A 19,048-nucleotide genomic window follows, 5' to 3' on the forward strand; every position below is an offset into this window, starting at 1 on the left:
CAGGAGAGAGAGGGGGTGGGGTTGAACAGCAGCTCCCTGTCTGAATGGACACATGGAGCTGCAGCTTAGCTTGGGAGCCCCAAGGGAGGGGCCAAGAGCAGCAAAGAGGAACCCGAGAAGAGAACGATCCTGGATGCCCTGTGCAAAACCACTGTACAAAGTCGGTAAGTATAAGATGTTTGTTATATAAAATAAAAAAAATTAAAAACAAAACACGAGACTTTACAATCACTAAGTTTACAAACTTCAAGATCTTTCAAACTAACAGGTGGAGACTATAAATAACTGAAATACAATGTGGAAATGAATATGATTTTACATTTTGACCATAGATAAACTTTAATTACAGGAATTCTTCTTTAAACCTATCTGCATCTCCTACATGCTAGTGACTGGTCATTTTTTAACCTTAGCAAAAGCCAATTATTTAACCACTTTTCACCCGCACTATAGCCAAATGACAGCTACAGCATGAGCTTCCAGTGCCGGCAATAGATGTCCTCCCGTGATTGCGCTCCTCGCACACCCCCTGGGGCGTGCACTGTGATCACTGAGTCCGAAGGACTCGGATGATCAAAGAACAGGGTAGAGGGCCAAACACAGCGGGCCCTTTACCACGTGATCAGCTGTCAGCCAATGACAGCTGCTCAGGAAGTAAACAGAAGCCGGTTATCAGCTTTTTTTCCCCCTCACAATCAGCTTGAGAAAAGAATAAAGCTGGTAACCGGCTTCTGTTACAGGGAGATCGGTCTCAATCTGTGCCACCTATCAGTGCCCACAAGTGCTGCTAATCAGTGCCCATGAGTGCCACCTTTCTGTGCCAATCAGTGCCCACCAGTGCCACCTTTCAGTGTCAGTGCCGCCAATCAGTGCCTCACCATCAGTGTCGCCTATCAGTGCCTCTTCATCAGCGCCCACCAGTTCCGCTCCATCAGTGCAGCCTCATCATTGCCACCTCATCAGTGCAGCCTATCAGTGCCCACCAGTGAATAAGAAGAAAAATTACCCTTTTGCAAAAATTTTTAACAAACTATGAAATTTTTCTTTTTTTTCAAAACTTTTCGGTATTTTTATGTTTCTTAAGCAAAAAATAAAAAACCCAGGGGTGATTTAATACCACCAAAAGAAAGCCCTATTTGTGTGAAAAAAAATTTTGTTTTTGGTACAGTGTTGCATGACCGCGCAATTGTCATTCCAAGTGCAACAGCTAAAAAATTGGCATGGGCAGGAAGGGGGTGTAAGTGCTCATTAGGCAAGTGGTTAAAGTTTTGCATCACTATAATCAGGTTGGAGAAGGCTTGTTACAGGTGTCCATATGAGGCAATTTTTCCAATTCTGGAATATGACAATGTACCGTACTTTACAGTCTTATAACCCATGACTTAGGCTACTTGCAGACTAGGAGTTTAGTCCATGTGCATACAATCCCGGCGTTATAGTGCACCCATTAGACACAGGTCTAGCTCTACAGTGTCTAGCCCCAATGCCAGCAACTTGTCAAATGGCAAGCTGGATGGAGATGAACACTATTGAATGTTACTTGCATTTCAGGGATGTATGCCCCAAACACAGTTATTTCTATGTTCTGATTATATATCCCAGAAAGCATAGAGCCCTCTAGGTACCATTCTGTACAGCACTCAGCTCCAACCAGCTGCAGCATATTTCAGCCTGCCATAGACAGGCTGCAGGCTGCAGGCAGCAGGGCTTGACATTGCACCTGCATCTCACTGGCAATCTAAAACACTATTGAGGGAGATTTACTAAAACAGGTGCACACAGGATCTGTTGTAGCTGTGCATAGTAACCAATCAGCTTCTAGGTTTTATTGTCAAAGCTTAACTGAACAAGCTGAAGTTAAAAGCTGATTGCTTACTTTGTATAGCTGCACCAGATTCTGTGTGCTCCAGTTTTAGTAAATCTCCCCCTATGTCTGGAAGTACATGGGCTAAACCCCGTTTGCATGTAGCCTTATTAGGAGGTGAAGTCAGATTCAGGATAACAGAGCTGGTGTCTGCACAGTTTTGCACTATTGTGCATAAAAAGTACACTTTTACGTCATGCTGGATATTGGGTTTGGTCTTCTCTGGTCAATAATCACCCCACATTGCCACAAGGTCATGATAATATGCTCACAACCACTATTTAGGTCATTGTGCCCTAATTTTTCACTTTTAGCACCGGAGAGCTGAAATATGCCCTCAAATCTTAGGCCTTATTAAATAGCAACTGACAGATAAATGTCATTAGCTGGAATCACTGATGTTATATTAACTTAACACATTTCTGAATCTCTTTTGAAAAAAAAGTGTTTCAATTATGGTAAAGTATTGAAAGGTGTGTAAGCGGTGGCTATCCCATTGCTTTTCTAATTTTCTGAGGAGCTCTATACATGGCTGTGTTAATTCATGCACACAAAAATGAAATGGTTCACAGCAGGAAGTAAAAGGAGGCAGTGGACAAAAACAGAACAATTGATAGGTGAGAATTTACTTCACATGCATCTCAAAGGGGTTTACATTTTCTACAAGCAGTCCCATGAGGAGTCAGAATTTTAAATACATCTAGCCTAACAAAAAATATTTAAATAATGCAAATAATAAAGTACTCTTGTTCTAAATTCATTGCTTTCTCGCTCTTGAAAATAACCCCTCTGTCTCTTTTCACTGATTTAATGGCGTTATCCTCCTTAAAGAGATCTGGGGTTGACCCAAAAAATGAAGAACCCTCCTTAGGCCTCATTCACATTGGCAGTGTCAAACCTGCATTTACATGAGCTTAGAGGACATTACTAAACACATATACATGTATGTCATGTTTTTTCCAATGGTGATGTTCACATTGTGCATTTACCTGCTTTTAGGTGCAGTCGGTTTAGCTGTGTTTAGGGAAAATAAAATTATGGGTGTCCAGTATCCAATTAGACAATTTAAACCCTGCTAAATGCATGTAAAGACAGCAAAATACATCTAAACACAGCTAAGGCTCCATGCACACTGGCTTAAAGAAAGCTGCTTCTACCGGAGTTTTGTGTTTTGCCTGTAGAAGCAGCTCAATGTTATCCTATGTGTACATGCACATTAGGACATTTAAAGGCATATTTTAGGTTCTGTGTTTAGAAGCAGGAAAAAACCCTCTTGTTTGTGCTTTTTTACTAAAGCTTTCTGGCAGATAAAAAAAAAAAAAAAACCCTAAACACTCCTAAGCTCTCCTAAACTCCTGTATAGAAACGCTTTACATGAGTGTTTTTTTTTCTGCTAAGGGAACTGGCGTTTTTTTAAGTCCAGTGTGCATGGAGCCCTAAACTGCTTTATAGGAAGAACATCTCATAGTAGGAAAGAATCTGAGAGGCATAAAAATGTGCTTATATGTTGCTATAACTTCTCCTGCTGTTAGAAAAGCTAAACATAAAAGTGTTAGTGTCTATGATGCCCTTTGGTTCCCCTCTTAGTACTAGGGCAAAATGAGAAACGAATCTCACAAAATTTCCGAGACTGAGATCCCACAAGATTTTTCTCTCACAAAGATATTAGCATATACCGTTTATGCATGCACTAATTAGGAGTGCCAAAAAACAATAGTACAGGTACCAAATCTTTACACATGCTTGAGATCTGACACCTACACCATTGGTAAGCCCCTAAAAAGTACCAGAACAGGAAGCCAGTTGCCAATTACGTGCAAGATAAAACATAGCAGAAACATAACAAAAAAAAAAAACAAAAAAAAAAACAAGGATCTGCAGTAGAAGTGCTAAGAACAGCATACAGACACGGTATGACTACGATCATATTTTCATTTTTAGAGTGTTTAGAGGTTTTGAACACAGTAGGGAAAGCTTATTAGGACCTCTAGGTTCTTGTGTTCTGTCTGCGACCTGTATGGATGAGTTCCTTTTACTTCCTGTTTCAGACACAGCAGAGGAGAGTTCTCCAAAGCAATGCGATAACCCCTCAAAACAACTGTCACGGGAGCAGGTGTACTCGCTGAAATATCTACCTTTACTTCCTGTTCCAATGACCAAACAAAATGCGGTATTTCCAGTTGCAATGCTCATCCAAAAGTCAGTGGTCAAAGCTTGTAGCTGACCAATGTAGTACTATAATATCCCCTGTTCCTATAAGGCAAGCAGGCCTACCATACTTGGCAGACCACGATCTTAACAAACATAGCTACAGTCTCTGGTGGAGCATAGGTATTAAAAGGAGTATGCCATGTCCTTGGAAGTGGCAGATGTGGACTGATGTTTCAGCAGGTGGGTAGCCAGTGGCTACATCCAGAGGCAGACAGAAATCAAGACTGACAGTAGACAGTTGTGCAATCCAGGATTAGGCAAAAATCAGGAAAGGCAGTAGACAATAAGTGTAACAGAGGGACAGGCAGTGATCAGGGCAAGAGGCAGGACAGTAGGTGTAATCCAGAGACAGGCAAAAACAGCATTTAAAGCCAGTGCAGACTACATTATCACAAGACCAGAGCCCTGGACTATGACATTTAAATCTGTGTCCCATATAGGAGATTTCCATTCACTTCTTGTTCCAGGAAGTGAGAGGAAATACCTCTAAAGTGAGGGAATAACTGATTATGACCAGGGTTACCAAAACTAGTGTCCCCATTTGAAGATTTCCCTGCTATTCCTGTTCTGGGGACGACCAAAGATATGGGTTTTTCTTTCATTCACAGTAAGAACAGTAAACAAGACAATTAGAAAAAGCGGATCTCCTTAATGGGGGTACAGACAGCAATAAAAACCAGACAGTGGTTCTAATCTCTCTCCACTCTATCCAAAACAAAAAAAAAAGGTTTTTCCTTTAGTTATACTTTAAATCATGTCTAACCTTTTGAAGGCTAGGAAGTCGACTTCTCAAAGTCTACCATTAAACCTAAAAGGCCTACTTTGCTTGGTGTCTACTAACTTTTATCCTAAATAAATACTCTCTGGGATGTACTTTGCCCTTCTGGCAGCATTGTCTGGACCAACATTTGGCCTTAAGGTCCAAAACTCTCTTCGCTGTTCTGTTTCAGAGAGATTTGGCTTTTCAATCTCTGGATAAGGCCTTTTTTCAGGGAGTAGTTCACATCTCTCCCCCTGGTTTGTGCCCGTGTCTCCCTGGGATCTCATTCTGGCTCTCCTTCCGCTCTTCAGTGGCCACCTTTTGAGATATTCCTTTGCCAGACTTTACCCGTAAGGTGGTGTTCCAAGTGGCCATCACCTCTGGGAGGAGGAACCCTGAGCTTGCAACCTTATCCTGGAAGGATCCTTTCTCAGTGTTTCACAAGGACAAAAGAGGTCTTGAGGCCCAAGGCCTCCCCTCCTTCCAAAGATAGTCACTTCTTGCTGCCTTTATCAGGATAGTGTGTTCCCTTCCTTATGTCCTGCTCCCAAACATTTAAGATAAATTTCTCACTACTGTCTGGACAGGGTGCACATTGTGAGCGTTTAACTCCCAGCCACTGCAGCATTTAGGAAATCAAATTCCTTCATTGCGCTTCTTGAAGGTTCCCACAAGGGTCTCTGTCTCCCACTCTGCCACTAAATGAATCAGAGAAGATATAGTTAGAGTCTACAGGATAGAGTTGATAATTAATAGCTCTGTTAAGGCACAGATTGTAAACGATCACCTTGTAAAACAACCCATTCAGTTTAAAATTGAAATGAAAAGGTAAAAGACGTGTGTATAGATAAAAAAAAAAATTATATTATATATATATATACCTTTTTTTTTAGAAGTGATCATATTCCCTCTGTTCACAGCTACATAAGAGCTGGGGGGAGGAGAAGTGGCAGCACACTAAACTTTTCAGTGAATGGCTGTGCGGGGTGGGGGCGTGTCAGGACAAGTCTGATCATTGGAGGAGAGCAGGCTGAATTCCCAACATAGCTAGGGAACTGACCGGGGTTTATTCTCCTGCTTATTGTGGTATGTTTTTAATAGGAAAGCAGAGACACTGGCAGGAACACCCGGGATTTCACACAAAGGAAGCAATACAAAGAACAGGACAAGGTACAGCAGGCACATATCTGGAATATGAAATGCTGGGGTAACAAACACTTGAAGCAGATCTGTAATGTCTTTTCTGCATCAGGTGTCTGTTTCTTAGATTTGGAAGGCTGCCACCTGGGCTGCAGTTCATTCATATGTTAAGTTTGATCAGGTAAATGTTCAAACTATATCTGATGTCAGCTGCAGGCACAAGGTTCTACAAGCTGTTCTCTGAGTGTGTTGATTACTTTGTGACCTGTTGTTAAGTGAGCTTTATTGCATTGTTTACCGTGTTGCCCATCCCTGCTTTTAAATGTGCCAGTCATATTGATTCAAAGAAGACCGTGTCCTGTATTGTATAATTAGGAAAGTGGAGTTTTGACTTACCAATAAAATCAGTTTCCTGGAAAACAGTACAGGACATACCCCTCTGTTCTTATGATCTCCTTGTTGCTTGCTATAAAACTGAGGCTAGCTTGGAGTGGAAGAAGCTATACAGAGCGTACGTCCCTGCAGCATTTTTTTGCCAGTGTCCAGAGAACTGAAGGTAGCTGCAAATAACTCAATCACAATTTTAATACCCCTGTGTCCTGTACTATACACCAGGATATGCATTTTACTTGTAAGCCAAAAATACAAATTTTTTGGATATTAAAATATAACTGTTATCTACATTAGAAGTTTATTTAACAGAGCAGCTACAAGGTCCTCTTTAATATAAATTTCTCTCTTGCATATGTACTTCTTTTCAACTTTATAATTGTTGTTGTGTGGATGTCATTTTGAGGCTAGGTTTGACTGTTTTTGCAACTCTTTGGACAAAGCAGATCCTATAACGGTCCATTTGTGTTGCAGAGAAGGTCAAAACACGGCCCTTGCTTAATTTTACATTTGGATTCATACAATGCATTGTTGAAAAGATATCAGCGATTGTTTCACGGTGCCAACATCCAAATATGTCAATATAGAGAAAGAGGGGTTCCTCTTGGGGTAGGGCTTTAATGGCACTTGGATAAATATCACAAATCAATGTAGTAGAAAAAAATGCTCATATATTTTATTGAAAATACTTAGATACAAACATATGTAATGGGGTGTACATGGCAGCCATTACTGATGATGCAATAGTTACAAGTAGATGGTATGTAGAAATTAGGGTGAAGGATGATTTCTACATACCAAATATAAGAACATTTTTTCTACTACATTGATTTCTGATATTTATCAAAGTGCCATTAAAGTCCTACCCAAGAGGAACCCCTCTTTCTCTATATACAATGCATTGTTCAACATTAATTCCTACCTACCACACTCCTCTTCACAGACTTGCACTGCTGAGGAATAGTAGAGGAGATTTATTTGACCAGGTCTGCTAGATTATGGAGTGTACTGGGGAGCCCAATCTAACTGTTTTAGGACAACACCCAGGCTACTCTGACCTTTTCTTGTAAATCAGGTCATTTTGGGATTCAGCAACAACGATATTCAGTCAGTGAATTCTGTTCATTGTATATCAATCACATGATAAGACAAAGTTCTCAAAATGGCAAGAATTAAAACAAATACTACTTTTTGGATACATAAAACATGAAAATAAAATATACGAATCCCTCTTAATTCTCAGACTTCACGAATTACTAAAAAAAAAAAAAAAAAAAATTGTGGTAACCAAAATGATTAATAAATTCTGAAAGCTATTTTGCTGCTCTAGTAGGTCAGGTTGTATGCCCCTACATACTCTACAATGTACAGAGACTTTGCACACAAGAAATAAATATTAATCAACAAAAAGCTCTTAACTGTTTGGTGATATACGTTATTGACATTATCGTACACAACATTACGACATGATTAGAATGCTATATTTTCTCTAGTGAAATAAGAGAGTAAGTCTGCTATGTAATCAAAAAGCTTTAAGAAAACACTTTTACAATGTTTTTAAAGAGATATATACAAGCATAATAGGCACTAGTTATAATATACAATGACAGGATCAATTATCTTTAAAAAAAAAAAAATCTATGTCTGAAATGTAATAGTTGCTATGGGCAACAACATAAGGGGAAAATGTTGAAGTTTACAAAAGCAATTTCATTATTAACACATTCCGCAGTGCTTATAGGAAACAATGAGCCATTCATTTCAGTCCTTGACAGTGGAGGAGCTTCCATAATGCTTCTAGCACACAGAAATACAAACACCCCATCCAATGGAAGTAGAAAACACTGATTATCCTTTCTATATAAAAATATAATAATATTATTATTATTATTATTATAATACAGATATATTTATATAAATATTTTTTTTAACTGTAAAAGAAAATCTACAGAAACTGGTGGGAGACACAACTTCCATGCAGACAGTGTTCCAACACAGGACTTCAGTGCATTGGGGGAAAAAAAAAAAATATATATATATATTATATATATTCATCCTTCTTACGTGATGACTGTAAAAGTCTATATATGACTTTTCAAACAGTATTTAACTTGCAAGCGGCAGGCCACAAAATATTTTAAAAAGTACATATCAGATAAGCAAATAGATCATTTGTCTATCTATAGAAAACAAAAATAATAAATAATACATTTTAACTGACATTGTTGAGTCAGATCTGTTATTAATACATATAAGTATGTTAGGCAAATGCAACAAATACCCTCAGAACTGAAATATGCAAGGAAGACCAAAAAGGTACTAGGTTTTACCACGTGTCCTTCCAATGCCACAGATGTACTTATCTATTGCCCCGGCACTGTCATGTGGGGGTTGGGACAGAGTTCATGGCAAAATAAGCTCTGACCAGAAGGACCTGGTGATTCAACAGAGCTTTCTGTCTTTGTCTCAGTATGTGAACTGACCCTTTTGCTTTTTAGAGCAATTGCATGATAAAAAAAAAAAAAAACACAAAAATGTTCTAATTGATTGGAATATGAAGTGTCATTTAATACAGAAAAATAATCTGTATAAAGAGCAATGGCAAATTAAACATTATCCAAACATAGTATGTGTTTGAAAGTTAATTTTTTTAACCATACTTCAAGCAGAAAAACTGTTATCTATTGAAAACATAAAAAATAATCATGTTTTGTATTATATTGTGTAGTTTATTTCAAATGTATTTTCTGTGAAGCTGTTGCCCATACATCCATGACAGTCACACAGACAATAGAAATGGCCTTGTGCTTTACTGGTACAATGACCCTTTAAAATGATGTGTGTTAAAAGGTCATGCTAGAACAATCCAGCTGCACTGTAGCTTCTCTATGGCCTGAACATATTGAGTCATTGAACTCTGGCCATTACAAAAATAAATAAAACTGCAAAAATACAAGGCACGCAATTATGGGAAAGAATGGATGTCTTTATGCAACTCGTAACATCAAGGACATGCATTCAAGTCCAATTCTCACAGGAAGCTGCAACCCAAATAAAGCAAAAAACTGTCAAATAATACCTGAAGCCGAACGTATACAAAATAGCAGACACAACGCAAAGCAATGTCAAATCAGAGTACCACAATTCTTACATTTTCTAGATCCTACCTGATCCTTTGAAGGCCACAATGTTAACTACTGTTACGCTGTTTTAAATTTTATACCATGAAAATAATAATCTCACTGTTGAGAAGGTGTTCAAAAACTGACATCCCTTTTGGTCACCCCAAGATGTGACCCAGGGCTGTCAGAAAAGACAAAGCCTTGATGACGCAGCCAGCGCACCCAATAGGACAGTGAAGTCTGACCTTCAAGGCTCCTGCTACCAAACTGCATATGGATAGGCTGAAAAAAATGTATGTACTCAAGTTTGGCAACAAAGTCTGCATCTGTTCTAAAACAGGTGCACGTCAAAAGCACCAATACATGATGCTAAGGAAAAGCTTTTAAAGGTGGATTTTCTGAACTAGGCTCTGGAATATAATGGATCATACCGACCTCTGTTGCTTTTTACTGTTGATTTTTATTGCAAGTCAAAGCCATGGAAAATTCACTGAACAAAACTAGAGCTTTGAAATACATCAATGTCGACACGACTGCTAAAAGATTAAAATTGTATAATTCCGCTGTAAAAGCTTTTGCTAAGACATATTGTTGGGAAAAATAGTATCAGATCCTGAACAAAAGATTAAGATGCATACATTTTAACATTTAAAAAGGACTTTATAAGTGATTTAGAATTTTCTCCTATTATTCTTAGGAAAACATTGACCCATACCTACTGGAAACAAAACAACACCTTGCATCTGTCTTTTGTAGACCGCCCCATGCTAATCTGGAAAGAATGCAGTAAATGTATCTTCCACAAAGGCTTAGCAAATCTTTCCTTAAAACATTCATTTCTCCTACTGGTAACAGTCAGTTTAAGGCTTGGTAGAAAAAAGCTTGCCTCAAATTTAAACCACACAATCTATTCACTACCCTAGTCTTCTTTTCTAAGCAAACAATTGTTACCTTTAGGAGGAAAAAAAAAAATATTTACCATAAGCCGATTACAAATAAAAACATTCTCAGAACAGGATTCAAAAACTGTAAAAGTACAGTAATTACCGGAGTTGATGCAAGGTGATCTTTAATGCATGGCCTGGCTGTGAAGGGGTCACTTCTTCAGAGCAATATAAATCATCAGCGTCATCCTGAAAATTGTGCTTGTAATGGCTACTGATCATTATTTATAGGACACTGAAGCATTTCACAGTGTTCATATGTTAATTCAAAATATCTCACTACAAGAACTACAATTACATTCTAGAATGTAAAAAAAAGAATGAAAAGAAAAAAATGTAAAAGGTTACGGTTTAGGCAGGTCTCACAAGATCACCAGCTTTCATATAAAAAAAAAAAAAAAAAAAAATGCATTTTATAAATATAATATAATATTATATATATATATATACACACATATACACACACACACACACACACATACAGTCATGCTCAAAAGTTTGCATACCCTGGCAGAAATCATGAAAATGTTGGCATTGATATATTAAAAAAAAAAAAAAAAAAAAAAGACTGATCTTGCCAAAAAACTCATCATCACATAGTTGTTTGGCTCCTTTTTAAAACATAACATAAATAACCCAAATGCCCCTGATCAAAAGTTTGGCCTTGGTACAGACACAAGGTAACACAAACAGGTTTAAAAGGCAAGTAAAAGGTTAATTTCCCATATCTGTGGCTTTTTACATTGCAATGAGTGTCTGTATAAATAGTCAATGAGTTTATTAGTTCTCACATGGATGCACTGCGCAGGCTAGATACTGAGCCATGTGAAGCAGAAAAGAACGGCCAAAAGACCTGCGTAAAAAGCTAATGGAACTTTATAAAGAAACATCCAAAGCCTTGAATATGCCAGTCAGTACTGTTCAATCCTTTATTAAGAAGTTGAAAATTCAGGGATCTCCGAATACCAAAAGCCAAGGTCAGTTAGACCAAGAAAGATCTGAGCCACAACTGCCAGAAGAATTGTTCAGGATACAAAGAAAAACCCACAGGTAACCTCAGGAGAACTACAGGCTGCTCTAGAAAAAGATCATGTAATTGTTTCAAGCAGCACAATACGATAATACTTGAACAAAAATAAGCTGCACAGTCGAGTTGCCAGAAAGAAGCCTTTACTGCGCCAATGCCACAGAAAAGCCTGCTGAGGCATGTCAAGGTATTGTCAGGCATACTATAACAGGGTTTTTCTGTGGTTTTTCTGCAATATATATATAGGCCGAGAAAGTACATAATGCAGCATGATGTGCATTGCATTACATTCAGTGGAGCACAGGGGAGACATGCAGGGTCTTTTAGAACGTCACCCAAAAATCATCACATAGGGGACTTTTTGTCCCCTATGTAATGGAAAAAAATAAATAAAATTTGTAATTGTAAAAAAATAAAGTTACACCCAAGCACATACACCCCCCCCCCCCCAAAAAAAAAAATTGAGGCACCCACACATATATGCACGTGCAAATGTAAATGCACACGTCGGGGTGCCCAAGCTTGAAAATGTTGGTTACGATACACGTTACATATCACCAAGCACACCGGAATGAGAGCGATGATTCTAGCACCAGACCTCCTCCGTAATGTTAAACACTGGTAAGCTATAGAAAATATAGAGTAGTTAAGTTTGTCGCCATTTTACAATCGCACGCAAATTTAAAGTTTGATATGTTGGATATCTACTCGGCGCAACCTCGGCTTTTATATTTTACAAAAAAATTGGGTCATTTATTGCAATTTTATGCCCCCTAAAATTAACTTCAACCACTTCCCACCCACCATATAGTAAAATGAAAGCAGACGGGATGCGCACTCATTCTGAGATGATGTCATACGACAGCGCCCCCAATCTAGCACGCAGCAATCGGGCCGCGCCTTGTTCCTAGGACATGGCGCAACCCCGATCTCAGTAAAGAGCCAATGACTTGGCTCTATACCTATGTGATAGGCTGTGTCCAATAACAGCCAGTCTCATGTAAACAACGAAGTGCCGTTTATCAGCTTGTGTGGCGAGGAGAGCCAATCAGCTCTTTGCAGGGGAGACATGTACAGGTAAATCAGGGCGCTGATCATCAGTGCCCTGATTACAGTACAACCCCAGCCGTGCCCATCAGTGACACCAATCAGTGCTGCCTTTCATTGCCCATCAGTGCCGCCTAACAATGCTCATCAGTGTGGCATATTAGTGCCACCTCATCAGTGCCCTAAGTGCTGCCTCAGCAGTGAAGGAGAAAAATTACTTGTTTACAAAATTTACTGACAGAAAATAAGAAAAAAAATTTTTTTCAAACTTTTCGGTCTTTTTTTGTTTTGGTTTTTTTTTTAGCAAAAAATAAAAAATCCAGGGGTGATTAAATACCACCAAAATAAAGCTCTATTTGTGTCTTAAAAAATTCAAACAATTTCATTTGGGTACAAAGTTGCATGATCGAGCAATTGTCATTCAAAGTCAGTACAGAAAGCTGAAAACTGGCCTGGGCAGCAGGGGGTAAAAGTACCCAGTAGGCAAGTGGTTAAAGCGGAATTGGAACTACCACCATTTTATTCTCTAGTACATCTGCTTTCAGAAAATATGTAATGTTTTGGGGGTTTTATGTAATCTCCAGGCCTAAAATTATTTTTTTAAATGTGTGCAAAAAAAACCTGCAAACATGGCTCAGGAAGCCACATGAGCGGAACACCGCTTTAAGCACTTTAATTGGACTGTTTGGGGACTTTTTTTTAGAACTAGTGGTAATAATCCTGCTATTAATTATTATTAAGCCAGTGGAATTTAACATTTATTATTTTACACAGATTAATATTTATATCACACTGCACATATGGTACATTTCATATAATAACTGGATACACATTATGATGGTGAAGATTAATATTATATATTGATTCACATATTGAAGATCATTGATTATTTATTGTTATTTATTCTTGTTTAATGCAGTTTATTAATGGTATGATATATTCATTGTTTTACTAATGAATTATAATTAAACTTAGTTTTTAGCAGCGCAAGCACACATTATTTACATTTTTTTTTTTTTTAACCACGCTTCAAGCAGGAATACATCACTGTGTTAGGACAGGGAGCGGTAATGATGTGCACATTGGACAAATACTGAATCTGTCATTTCTATATAAAGGGTCTGCCCATGTTTGCTGATGACAATATTTTTATGATGCTCAAAAAAAAAAATTAAGGTCATCCAATGGCAGACGACATCAAATCCAGCAAATCTTTGACAATCTGTTAGCTGTGATGAGGACAACTAGTGAAAAGTAGAAATGTGTGCTGAGTGTAAAAGACAAGGGCAAGCAATGAAAGCATAGTTTTAATTTAAAGACCCCGTACAATTAATCACAGATCACAAGACCTGTCAATAAATGTTTTTAATGAAGACTGCTGTATACTCATTTCTTTCACAATTTAACAATTTTCTAAAATAGTCTCAGTGTGCTGCAATTTAATCTTTTAATGCAATCACATTCGCATGACTTGAAATTGCATTTAGTTTCATTAAATCACAAATGATTTACTAAGGAGAACCAAATGGGCACATACAAAAAGAAATAATACACTTTATGCTCTAAGTCTGTATAAACACTACTTTTTGTTCTGCATGAACAATTTCAAAAACACCAAAAAAGGTTACTGAAAACTATATAAAGACAAAAGCACCTACAGGCTGCAAGTTAATTTCAGACTAAACATATGGAACCAGAAGGTCAAGCAGGTAACCACTGAGCAATTGCTGGGTCATTAGCAGCATGGGAATGTTGGTCTAAAGTATTTTTTGCCATTTGTGTTCTGTTGGGAAAAATGTACCGTTACTTTCCAACCTGAAGGCACAATAAACAGGGAGTAGAAATCTTTCTATTAATGTTGTAAAGCACTGCACAAACTGTTGGCGCTATATAAATCCTGTATAATAATAATATTACTATTACTATTAATAGTGTCATCACCGAAACAAGGGTCTCCACAGAAAAAAAACTGGATTTTTGACTTACCGTAAAATCAGTTTCTCTGAGTTCATTGACAGACACAGCCTTCTTTATTCAGAACCATAGGGTTCTATCGCCCCCTACAGGAGTAGGACACTAGGCAGAAAAAAGACTTGGCTACGCCCATGGGCAGTCCTGGGTGATATACAACCCCCTCTCTGCTGTAGGCCTTCAGTTATGTAACAAGCAGGATCAGAAGTATTAAAACTCTATAGAGGGGCGGGTGCTGTGTCTGTCAATGAACTCAGAGAAACAGATTTTACGGTAAGTCAAAAATCCTATTTTCTCAATCGTTCATTGACAGACACAGCCTTCTTTATTCAGAACCATAGGGATGTCCCAAACAGTGCCAAACATGAGGGGAGGGGCAGCCAACAAATAAACAGACCAACCAGACAACTCGGAGCTCAGCGAGAACAATTGGAGCTCAACCTGAACAGCAAAAATACCCCTTCACAAGGGAAAAACCCTCTAGACCGCAGCCTGCAGAACCTTGCACCAAATTAGCATTGGCAGATGCCAGCACATCCATCTTGTAAAATTTTGTTAAAGTATGCACCGACAACAGGTGGACGCCTTGCAAACTTGCATCACTGACGCCTGATGATGGAAGGCCCAGGAGGCACTCACCACCCGAGTAGAGTGCGCCTTCACCAGGAGGGGAGGAACCCGACCCTAGATAGAGTAGGCCTGAGTCACCGTCTGTCTGATCCATCTAGAAATGATCGCTGAGGAAGCAGATAGCCCCTTCTTTGGTCCATTTGTGATCACGAACAGGGAGTCGGACTTTCGAAAAGACTCAACGGCCGCCAAATACACCCTGACAACCCGTACCACATCTAAGGTGTGCAATGCAAATTCCCTCAGATATTGCGGCCTGGGACACAGAGAAAGCAACACGATGTCTTCATTTAAATGGAAATAGGAGACAACCTTTGGAAGGAAAGAAGGACAAGGACGAAGCACCACCTCGTCCTTAAGAATCATCAAGTAGGGCGTGCGGGATAGCGCCGCCAACTTTGACACCCTGCGAGCAGAAGTAATAGCCACCAAGAAGGCCACCATCTGTGATAGTGTGAGCAGGGGAATCTCTCGAATATTTTCAAATGGAGGCTTCTGTAGAACCAAAAGTACAAGATTTGAGCCCCACGGTGGCAAAGGAGATTGCATCCGTGGGACCACATGTCGCACTCCCTGAATGAAGGTACGCACCAGGGAATGTGAAGCCAGGGAGCTTTTAAAGAAAACCGCCAAGGCTGACACCTGGCCCTTGACAGTACTCAAGGCTTTTTTTTCAACGCCCCTCTGAAGAAAAGTCAAAATCCGAGTCACCGAAAAGGAATGTGGGTGAAACCTCACTGACTCACACCAAGAAATGTATGCTTTCCATGTCCAATAATATACATTTATGGAAGTAGACTTTCTAACTTTGAGCAGCGTCGGAGTCACTGATGCAGATAAGTCCCTATCCTTCAACATCTGGCTTTCAATAGCCAGGCCGTTAAAGCCTGCGACGGTAAAGCAGGGTGGAAGATCGGCCCTTGGCTTAACAGATCCTTCCTGAGAGGCAGCCGCCAGGGGGCGTCTGCGACCAGACGTACCAGAGCCGACGAGGACAGTCCGGGGCCACTAGAATGACCGGAATTCCTTCAGCCCCGATCCTGCGCAACAACCGCGACAGAAGCTTGAGATGAGGAAAGGCATAGATCAGATGATACGGAGCGACCAGAGCATCTGAGGCGTCCGCCAGAGAGTCCAGAGACCCTGCCACAAACCTCTGCACCTTGCTGTTGATTCAGGGTGCAATCAGATCTACCTCTAGAGATCCCCAGGGTAGACAGATCTGTTGAAATACCTCCTAATTGAGGGACCACTCCCCTAGGTCCAATACTTGACTGAGGTAATCTGCCTGCCAGTTGTCCACCCCTGGAACGTGAACGGCGGAGATGGCTGGGACGAAACCATCTGCCCACCGTAGAATGCCGGCTACTTCCAGGCCAGCTAACACAATCCTTGTTCCTCCCTGGTGGTTGAAATAGGCCACCGCCGTGGCATTGTCTGACTGGCTCCGTATCGGGAGCCCCTGAAGTCGATCCCTCCAATGATCCAGACAGACTGATCGCCCGGGGTACCAAGATGTTGATAGGTAGCCAGGATTCCTCCAGTGACCCCAAGCCAAGCTCAGGACCAGGACTCCTCCCCACCCGGACAGACTGACGTCGGTGGTGACCACCGTCCAGTACAGAGGGAGAAAGGAATTTCCCGCCGAAGAGCCGGGGAACAAAGCCACCAGATCAGGGACCCTTTGGTTCCTTGACTCAGCCGAATCAGACTGTCTAGAGACCGGAACATTTGTCCAATTTTAACAAGATCTCCCTTTGCAGGGGTCTCATATGGAACTGAGCGAACGGGATCGCCTCGAACGTAGACACCATCAGGGCCCAGTACCCGCATGCAAGTCCGCAGGGAGACCCACCTGCTGGACAGCAGCAAGCTGGCTGCAGCCTGTAATTTCTCGAGTTTGTCCTGCGGAAGGACCACTCTAGCCTGAGTGGAATCCAGAGTCAGACCCAGTTAAACCAATTTCCGAACTGGAATCAACGCAGACTTTTGGTAATTTATCAGCCACCCAAAATCTGAGAGTCTGAACAGTGATCTCCACGTCACCCCCCAGGGCCGCTGGGGACTCTGCTTGCAGCTGAAGGATCGTCCAGGTAACCCAGAACAGCAATTCCCTGCCGGCGCAGCAGCGCCAGAACCGGGGCCAAAACTTTGGTAAGGACCCGAGGAGCGGAGGCGAGACCAAAGGGCAACGCTGCAAACTGATAATGCTGCTCTCCCACAGCAAAGCGGAGGACCCGTTGGTGCTGTACACAAATCAGAATGTGCAGGTAGGCATCCTTGATGTCGATGGAGGCAAGAAAGTCCCCATGATGAAGAGATGCCACCACAGAACGAATGGACTCCATTCTGAACTTCAGCACCCGCACATAGCTTGAGGTTCAGAATCGGACACACCGTACCCTCCCCTTTGGGGATCGTAAATAGGTTTGAATAAGAGCCCTGGAAATGTTCCGACACCGGAACCGGGACAAACACCCCTTGGAGCAATAGGCCTTGCACCACTCCAGAGACAGATGCAGACTGCATGGAAAAAATCTGCTTGGGGGACAAGTCTGGAACTCAATTTGTAACCAGACAGAATCACTTTATGGACCCACTTGTCGTTTATCAGAGAAGACCACGGGCCCGGAAACCAGCAAAGACGTCCCCCCCCACCCAGACTGCGGGTGAGGGCGCCTCTTCATCCCGAATGAGCCTTATCTGGGAGTCTGTTGAAGCCAGCTCTCGGTTTGCCCGACCAGGGCCACTTAGGACCTCCCAAGGAGGGCTTGAAAGACTTCGAGCCTTTGCCAGTGGACCCCGAGGGACAAAAAAACTTTATGTGATGAGAAGGAAAGGCCACGCTTGCGATCTGGCTCCTTTCCCTTCTTTGACTGTGGAAGAAAAATACTCTTCCCCCCTGTGACACTCTTAATTATATCATCCAGAGTGGCCCCAAACAAACGATCGCCTTGAAAAGGCAGATCAGCTAGGGCCTTTTTAGAGGCCTGGTCCGCAGTCCAACACTTCAGCCACAATACCCAGTGAAGTACTACCGATGAAACAGATAGCTTAGAAAGCAAGGGAGATGCGTCTAAAGAGGCACTGCAGACAAACTGCAGCCCCTGGACCAGTTGCTAATTCCGTGAAGGCAGGAGGAAACTGGTCACCTTCCAGGTCACGGCACAACAGCTTCGCCCATTCTGTTAGCGTTTGCGACACCAGAGCAATAGCCAAAACCAGCCGACGGAATCATAGTGGCTTTGTTCAACCGAGAAACCAGTAGTCTATTTTTTGAGCAGACTCTCCTCAAAAGGGATAACGCACAGCGAAACACTTTGGGATCACAAAGGGGTGTTTTGGACGCTCCCATTCTTTACAAACAAACTTGTCAAAAAAGGAGGGATAAGGGAACACTTTTGCTGCACAGCCGTGGATGCTTCCTCCATTTTTAAAGTTTATCGCACACTGGGGCTGAGGAATCATCCTCACTGTCCGAAAGATCTAGAAGCGTGGCCGCAGACTCTGCAGGATGGGCCCTGTCTACGGCAGCCAAATCAGATTCAGGATCTGACGAGACAGATAAAGCAGGGGAAGGCAAGGGATGCCTCTTGCTAGTCCACTGCCCAAGAGCCACCTCCACCCGGGACACAAAGGACTCCAGGGCCGCCGTCCATGCGTCAATGGATGACTGGGACCCAGAGGAACCTGCAGCCTCTGACAGGGGGTCAGGTGGGGAAACATGCTCCTGAGACTCCATAGGAGAGAAAAAAAGAGCTCTGCACCAAAAGTGACCACTACAATGGGTCACCCCCCCCCACAACGATAGTGGTACCAGACTACCAGGACACCCCACAGCCTGCAGCAGAGAGAGGAGGGAACCCCCAGACTCACCACCCCACCAGCGTAGCGCTTGCTGCTTAAGATGTAGACCTGCACACACATTGCGTCTAAGGTGGA

The 19,048-nt window shown here is 41.4% G+C and overlaps 1 protein-coding gene across 1 annotated transcript in view; it reads right to left on the reverse strand.

Annotated features, from left to right (window-relative positions):
* Nucleotides 1-19,048, reverse strand: part of FBXL17 (F-box and leucine rich repeat protein 17) — a 1,156,197-nt gene that overhangs the window by 1,088,254 nt on the left and 48,895 nt on the right. The window lies entirely within an intron of this gene.

Source organism: Aquarana catesbeiana, linkage group LG01 (assembly GCF_042186555.1).
Source record: "Aquarana catesbeiana isolate 2022-GZ linkage group LG01, ASM4218655v1, whole genome shotgun sequence".
NCBI classification, from domain to species: Eukaryota; Metazoa; Chordata; class Amphibia; order Anura; family Ranidae; genus Aquarana; species Aquarana catesbeiana.